We start from the raw sequence: 8630 nt of genomic DNA, 5'->3' as shown, positions 1-8630 counted from the left end.
ATAGTCTTGATCATCCCAACCGAGCTCTGCCCATAGCCCTTATTTCTTACTATCCTCATGAATCAGGAATACTTCTTTCTTGTTTTGGAATTTAAATTTCATGGTCTTTTCCATGATACAGAGGCTGATTCTTCCTTTCCCCACATCAATTCTGGCATTTGCATCCTTGAGGAATGGTCGCCCAAGTATGAGCTGAATTCCAAGATCTCCTTCCATATCAAGAACTACGAAGTCCACTAATATGTAGATATTCTTGACTTTTACCATTAACCTTTCCACAACTCCTTCTGGATATCTTATCGTGAAATCTGCTAGCTAAACACACATAGTGGTAGGAAAAATTGATGGATAGCCTAGCTTCTCGAAAGTCACCTTGGGCATGATGTTAACGCTGGCTCCAAGGTCACAAAGGGCGTGATCAAATTCATAATCAAAGATTGAGCAGCTGATCACTGGGGTTCCGGGATCTTCTCTTATTGAGGCTGCCAACTCACCCCACGCACCTCTTCTTGGGCGTGTGAGCTTCTCTGCATAGCTGAGGGATGTCCTGCTAAGGGGCTCTTTCCACATAGCATTGATGACATTCACGCTTTTTAGAGTTGATTCGGGTTGCCCCGGAATCTTCCCTAGTTCAGCAACAGGTGTAGCAGCAGCTAGTTGAGCCAATTGAGTTTCTAGCGCCTTATTGAAACTCAGCTGGTTCTTCATAGCAGTGGAGAATCCGTCCATCTTGGCATGGATGGTCTCCATAGATTTGTCTGTAGCGGCCAACTTCTTCTGAAGGGACTTATTTATCTTCGCTTGACTGTAGACAATATCTCTCAAGGTAGGCTGGTTAGGACCGAAAGAATTCGAATTCCCATTACCTCCTTGGTAATATGGGCGTGGTTGATTCCACCCCTGACCTCCTTGAGGACGAAACCCATTGCTTCCATTGAGGAATAGAGCTTCTTCTTGGGTTTCTGGGCAATTGTCGCCCGAATGTCCAACATTCCCGCAGACCTCGCACGTCATGCGAGTTTCCAAGGCTTGAAGTGTTTGCATCTGAGCCTTATCTTGGGAATAATCCTCAAATTTCTTGAGGAGGAGATCAATCTTCATAGCGAGCATGTCGGCCTCCTTGACGGAGTGCATACCTCGCTGGCGCGGTTGGAGGCGATCACCGCTCCAACCTTGGTTGAACCATCTTCTCGATCAATTATGTAGCTCTTTCAATGGTCAGCGAGAAGAAAGCTCCACCCACAGCGGCATCCACATGATCACGGGATGACTGTGTCAACCCGTTGTAGAAGTTCTGTAGAATGAGCCAATTATCCATTCCATGGTGCGGACACGCTAGAATATACTCCTGAAGCCTCTCCCAAGCTTCCGAAATTGACTCATTTGATGCCTGCTGGAAATTCGAAATCCGACCACGAAGAGCATTGGTTTTTCCCGTCGGGAAGAACTTCGAGAGGAACGCCTTGGCACATTTGTCCCAAGTATTCACAGCAGCCTTATTAACATAAAACCATTGCTTCGCTCTCCCCAAGAGAGAAAACGGAAACAGACGGAGCCGGATTGCATCTTGCGATACACCCTTGATAACAAAAGTACTGCTGAAGCGTCCCCTCATGAGAGAAGACTTAAATGTGATACAAACATCAGTCCCAGGAGGCTGATGACACATTTATTACATCAGATAGTTCATCACCGTACAACTCTATGCGGTAATGGGCAGAGAAGCGCCACTATCGCGAGGATTACAACCCACACCCACACAACGATATTAATTACAAAAAGGGGGTCATCATAGTCTTGCGCCATGCGGTATCTCCTGTGGGTGACCCTAATCCACATGCAAGGCTGGGTGCAGGACGGTACCCTACTCGACGTCATCAAGAACGAAGTCTGGGTCTTCCTCTGTAAAAATTAAGAATGGGGTGAGTACAAACGTACTCAGCAAGTCCAACCACACCCACGGAGGGGGAATAAACAGAGTATAATGCATAGGGTAATTCAAGGATAAGGTTAAGGTTTACTTTTGCGGAAAGCAATATTTTATGCAAGGGTTCATTTGAAAGAAAGCATTTCCAAAACCAGTTTTCTTGTACCGAGTAACACGAAGGGTTGATCCACACAGGATCCAAGTTTTAAGCTGCTACCGGACTTCTCATCCGCCGTAGCACACGGCACAACTGCCGGACACTTTACCAAAACAACTCACGCCAACCCAACCCAAAATAAACATTAGTTATGTGACCACACCGTAACTCGCCCAGTACCATGGGCACGGCTATTCGAATAGATTTTTTACTCTGCAGAGGTGTGCAACTTTACCCACAAGCGGGGTACCGCAACTCGGTCACCTTAGTGTTGTTGCAGATCCCAACAAAGCCATTACCCACCTTAGCTAGACCTGACTAGCCATCACGGGATGCACCAAGGGGTCATTGACCTATCACAGAGGTTGTAACCGGGGCATAAGTCACACAGAGCTAATCCCTTCTCCTTGATCACCCGTTGCTCTCAGCTCTCCTGATGGCTATCAGACTAACTAGTGGGGTTTATGCTAAGCCGTTGCCCATTCAACGGTCGAGTGGTTTGCACGATAGTGGAGTTAGGTGAGATGATACACCAACTCGGTCCTTAGTGGTGACAAGATGGATATCTCCCTTCCTTGCTCTGCCACACAGGCACGAGCACACCAATCGGCAAATTACACAGAAATGCCATCCATCCCGTCTAGACTCATCTTTCGAAATTCCACATTTCTCCCTTCCCACACACGCACACGTTTTCTTTGTAAAACAAGTTGTATAAGACCCTAAGCGTTCTTGCATCGATTAACGTCCAAGCAAAATCAGACATTAATCTAGGTGGTCAAGGAATGGTTATAACAAATCAAGGGGTGACTATCCAACCATGTTTTTAGTAGGCAAAATATGCAATTTTGTAAAACAGGCCAATAGGTGGTATTTATAAAAACTAGGACAAAAGCATGCATCAAAGGATGGGATTGAACTTGCCATCTTCAAATCCTTCCGGGAAGTCCTGATCGAGGTGCTGTCCTACGGGCTCGGGGTCGCATAACTGATCCTTGTTCGCTGGCTCGCAGTACTGCTTGTCGATGGGCTCTCCTTCGTTCACACCGTGATCTACGGCGTATAGAAATAAACACACAATCAAGAAAAAGAAATAAAAGTTTTTATCGTTGAGCTCGAATCGGAAATAATTAAGATATGATGATAGGGGTAATATTTTAGGGCGGTTTCCTAATGGCATGGCTAAAACTATGTTAGGATTGGCGTGATAAAGTTTTAGGTCGATCGGGGGTCGTTTGACGCATGAAATGATTGGTTACAAAGAGGTTTAGGGATCGAGCGGGGGTTCAAGGGCCTTTTTGTAAATATTTTTGAGGGGCAAGGGCTTGGTTGTAATTTTAGAAAACCTCGGGGTCACTTTGGAAAAGTGCAGGGGCATTTTTGAAATTAGGTTTATGGTGGAAGGGTTTATTTGCGAATAGGAAAAATAAAAAAGGGCTCTTTTGTAAATGAACTAGAGAGGTGGGAGGACTCTTAAAGAAATAGGGAGAAGGGTAGGGGTTAAGGGCAAAACGCCCTTTCTTCTCCCTCCTCCCTCCTGTGGAACAGAGGAGGGCGCGGGGTCGCCGGCGGCCTCGGGGTGTGACGGCGGCAATGGGGAGGGGGAAAAGGGAGAGGGAGTCGCGGTGGGTCGATTCCCCCACTTAATTTGGGTGGAGATGGCCTGTGGAGGCGCGGCCATGGTGGCGGGCGGCGGCCGGCTCTGGAGTTCGCGGTGGCGGCACTGCGGGGCTCGGCGGCGGCCAGGGTTAGGGGAGAAAGGGAGAGGGAGGCGAGGAGGTCCTATTCCCCTCCTTACCTCGAGCAGAGACGGTGCAAGGAGGCGGCTCCGCGGTGGCCGGCGAGGGGCGGCGGCTATGGCTCTGAGTGGCGGCGTTGGGGAGCTGGTGAGGGGGCTAGCGGCGGCGGTGAGGTTTGTGGTAGTGGTGGAGCGCGACGTGAAGGCCTATTTATAGACGGGGAGAGGCGGTCGAGCGGGCGGGGCGGGTCGGTGCCGGCCGGCGAGCATCGCGGGGCGCCATTAATGGCGCTTCGGCCGCTTGCCCGTGTCGTGACGCGGCGTGCAGGCGGCGAGGACGACGGGACGGCTCAGGCGCACATGGGAAAGGGGGGCCGGCGGCTGTGCCTGCCGTTGCGCTGTTCGTGAGCAGCGCGGCTCGGGCGGCGAGGCGGCGGCGTCGCGCTCGACAGCGGGCGGCGCGGCAAGCAAAGGTGATGGGACGGCTCCGGCAACGACGAGCTGTGCGGCGGGCATCTTGGGCACGCGGAGCGCGTGGGTACGGTCGTGCGCGCGCGGGGAAGGATCGGGGCGTGCGCGCGGGGCGGGCTCGGGGGCGTGCACGCGGGCGAGCGGTGCGGCGTGCGCGGCCCGGGGTGCACGGCCAGGGAGGGGAGGCGTGTGCGCGGGCGCCGCGACGAGCGCGGGTGCACGCGCGTGGGCAGGCCGAGAGCGGGGCGCGGCCGGTGTGGCTGGGGAGTCGGGCTGGGCGGTGTTCAGAGGAAGGCGGGCGCGCGCGTGCGGGACAGAGCAGAAGGGGGAAGAGGGAGAAGGAAGGAAAGAGGAGAAAGAAAAAGAAAAGAAAAGGAAAAATGGAAAAAGGGAGGAGAAAAAGAGAAAAAAGAAAAAGAGAGGGAGGAAAGAGAGAGAGAGAGAGCGAGAGATTCGCTCGGCGGCGATCGCGGCGTCAACAGCGGCTGCACGCGCACGCGCGTTGGTCGGGCGTGGCGCGGCGGTCGGTGGTACGCGACGCGCGGAACATGGAAAAGAGAGGAATGAGACAGCAATTGATTTCGGGTGTCGGGGCAGAATTCCGAGGGGACAGGTTTAGGGTTCAGAGGTTTAGGAAGGTTTTGAGCTCAACGATGGAAAAAAGTATTTTAGCGCGTGATTTAATTTAGGTAAATTTGTCAGGACGTTACAACTGCAGAGCTCCAGGAACTACTGGAGATGAGCGCTGGCATCCTCATTGGCCCTGCCACAAAATGGGCTGGCCTGCACCATCGTAATGAGATCCGTCTTGATCTCGAAATTTTCTCCTCCGGTGTTAACCTCGGGTCCGGTCGAGACCTGGCTAGCAGACGGAGCCGAGTAATCATGGAGTGTCTTCTGGGCCGTAGCTCTAGGAGCAGACGACAATGCGATGAATGAATCAACTGCCGAGAGTGATCTCCGAGGTGATACGAGACGAGCTCGCGTCCTCCTCAAAAGTGACTCTGGATCAGAATGAAAGTTTTGCGGCAAGTCGAAACCGGTCATACACTACCCTGTTTTCATATCAACAAAGACAAGAAAACAAAGCCGAGTTAGCCTGTTTAGCAAGCGAATACCAATTTCGATTTTGTTCACAACTCTGTCTATATATTTCACTATGTGCCTTCCTCGGCAACGGCGCCAAAAATGCTTGTTGGCGCCTACCAATGTCACCTAGCGATGACGCCCGCAGACGCCAATTTGGGACGGCAGTATTTCATGAACCACGAATAGATCCGCAAGCGCACGGAATACCGCTGTAGCATTTTACCCGGGAGTATACCGGGGTGTCATTTATATTTCCGCAGGAAAGGCGATGAGTGAGAGAATATATAGATCAGTTGGTGAGCTCTATCTAGATTGGATATTCTCATGCATAAATAGGGGTAAGATAATAACATGGTAGGAGGTAGTGTGACACACACACAAACTACTCTCTTGGATAAAAGAATAAATGTTACTTTAGGCCGGGAGCAAGGTAAAAGTCAGAGCTCGAGTCAGCTGTGCTAGGCTAGCTATATCTACACTTTCTCATCAATTAGCTCGTCAGAGATTAAACTACACAATAGGGAGATCGCTATCGAAGTAACGGGAGGAGCCCGTACACCCCGGCGACTTTATGTACCTCCTACCCCCTATACCGAACGTGGAGGATTACTAAAAGGCACGGACAGGGCTGTCACCACCTGCCGGCTACCTCTACAAACCGTGGGTATAGTTGACATCCAGCAACTCTTAGCTAATCTAGACACCATGTCTACACTAGTAAGGGATACTCTAGTGTCCCGCGCGGAGCCCCCACCCTCCGGATGGACAGACGTCACACTAGAGCAATCATACTAATACTGGAGCAGTTGATAGAGTTCTAAGAACAAAAGACTAACCATCTCCAGCACAGAGCGATCATGCAATGCAAGCATTGAATAATAACACAACCATGACAAGAAGCATATACTCGATAACTCAGAATATACTTCAAGCAGATATCGGTAACCATAGTCTAATTCTATTACAAACGACCGAATATTACAAGAGAGAGCTAGAGATGAACCCATACCAGACTCTCGAGCAACTCCGATGACTCGATGACTCCTAGACTTCTCCTAAACTCCACTAAGCCTAAAGACTATGCAAGAAATACAAGAGAGGAAGAGGGGTGTGTGTGTGTTCTATTCTCTACCACCCCCCCCCTTCTATTTATAGTAGGGAGCCATCAGCCGCAGCACCCCAAACCGACGTTGTGAGCCAACAGGGGAGCGCCACGTGCCTTGGTTGAGGCGGTGGGGCCCACGGGCCTGGCCGGCTGACCAGGTAGGTCGGTCGGCCTGCCCGGGCCGCCAACCGCCCCCAACTTCCTGGATTGGGCTTGTCTTGGCCTCCCCTTGTCCTAAAGTTGAGGCACGGCCTGCCCCAGCTGGGTTTGCTTCATTTCTTGGGCTTCACTTGGTCCATTTGAGTCTGAATCGGTACTTTGATATTTTCTGTGATTTTGTGTCGGGCCAAAGTGTGCTTGTAACCTACATATTAGCTTGAAAACACAACTTTCATATTCTAAAAGGTAAAGTGTGATTTAGGAAATTTATTGGATAAGGATGCGTGTAAGAAATGCAAACTCTCATGATTTTCTGATCAAGTTGACGCCTAGAAATGGTCGTTAGTGAGCGTCAACAGGTGTTTATTTGAAAGCTTCTACTCCTGAGCATCATCTCCGTCATTATTTCTTCCACCTTGTCCACTAGATCCTTGGCCGGAATCACCAAGATGTTGCCCAAACATCCAAGAAGATAAGTCATTCAATCCATATGTTGGTGGAGCACTATGAGGTGGTGGAGGTGCAAACTGAGCAGCAGAGGGATCTATATTTGTGGGTGCAACATAGTAGGATGCCCCACAACCATAGAGCTGCCCCCATTGATACCTTGTGTTCATTTGTTCCAAATTTTCTGGCTCACTTTGCTGTCCTTCTGAGCCAATGGGAGAGGGAGGATCATTTAGCAACATTGTCTCTTTAATTTTCTTGAGCCTCAAAGTGTCTTTCTTCCTCCTTTGCCTCTCCTTGTGCACAACATCATGTGTGGACTTGCATATTCCAAAAATTATATTAAACATTTTTCTGATTGGAGATGGATGCTTTTCCCAAGATTGTGCTCTAGAGCCACCACATCTTGAATGTGAGCGAGAAGGGACCTGTGGTGCACTAGGAACATGTGGGGCTGCTCCTTCATCACCTTGGGCTGCAGCATGCTCTCTTGATTTAATGACTTGAGCGAGAGTGGGTCCGGGATGAAAATTGAATTTGATGTCAATAGGAGTATGCACATAATCACACTCAAATCTTTTATTTGTCTTGTGATCGATCATATACATAAGATAAGCACCATAACCACAATATTTTTGAGGTGTTTCTGAAATAGACTTGATTTCCTCCCATATGTAATCAAACACATTAAATTCCGGCTCACTAGGAGTTAAAGCAAATAGCAAATTCCTTCCATATGCTGAAATGTTGTGAGCATCACCCTCTCTTGGAGCAAGTGTCTTTCTAAAGAACTTGTTGAGATATCCATAGAATGAAATAAGTCCTTTAGGTCCTCCATACTTCCACTCACTACCAGGCAAATACATGTCCTTCATGTCTTCTTTGGGTAGATATGAGCCAATGTGAATTCTTTGACGCTCGAAATCAGATTTTTCAAATCCAAACATGGCAGCAAACTCAAAATAATTTATCTTGTACCATCTGCCTTCAGTCATCCAATGAACCCATCTCACATCTTCTATCATCTCAAAGAAACAAGTGGCATAAAATTGAGCAATAATCTCATTGTTCCAATTATATTTAAAGCCCATTATCCTGAAAATATGCTTTGCCTTATATGCAGCAATAATCTCATTGAAGATTGGATCATCCATATCTTCAAATTTCTTCCAATCCACATATTGGGAGTGTGCAACCTTGTATTTCTTGCTGAGGATAGCACTCACATAGAAATCTTGATGGAATTTGGTTTGAAATCTATTGTCTATGCTTCTCCCTTTTCTCACATGCAAAGGATTTTTCTCTCTTTCTTTCTTTGCCTTTTCAGTCATGCCTCTTTTCAGGTAGTCAACCTTGATGTAATCATGTGGGACACTAGGCTTTCTCAATACAACGCCTTCAATGAGGGCAGGCTGACCGGACTGCACACCCTCTTCCTCCTCATCACCTTGTTGATCACCACAATTTCCACTGCTCACACCATGACCACCACTGTTGTTGCTGCCTCTCATAAATCTGCCACTCCTTTTCTGTCCTC

At 48.9% G+C, this 8630-nt stretch overlaps 1 non-coding gene across 1 annotated transcript; it reads left to right on the top strand.

Moving 5' to 3' along the window:
* The first annotated feature begins 1316 nt into the window (after positions 1 to 1316).
* On the top strand, positions 1317 to 1423 carry LOC120653150. The gene has a single exon (XR_005666830.1). It is a non-coding gene; the product is annotated as a small nucleolar RNA R71 (small nucleolar RNA).
* The last annotated feature ends 7207 nt before the right edge of the window (positions 1424 to 8630 follow it).

Source organism: Panicum virgatum, chromosome 9K (assembly GCF_016808335.1).
Source record: "Panicum virgatum strain AP13 chromosome 9K, P.virgatum_v5, whole genome shotgun sequence".
Lineage (NCBI taxonomy): Eukaryota > Viridiplantae > Streptophyta > Magnoliopsida > Poales > Poaceae > Panicum > Panicum virgatum.
The sequence above is the reverse complement of the archived record's forward strand: the minus strand, read 5'-3'. Positions and strand labels throughout refer to the sequence as shown.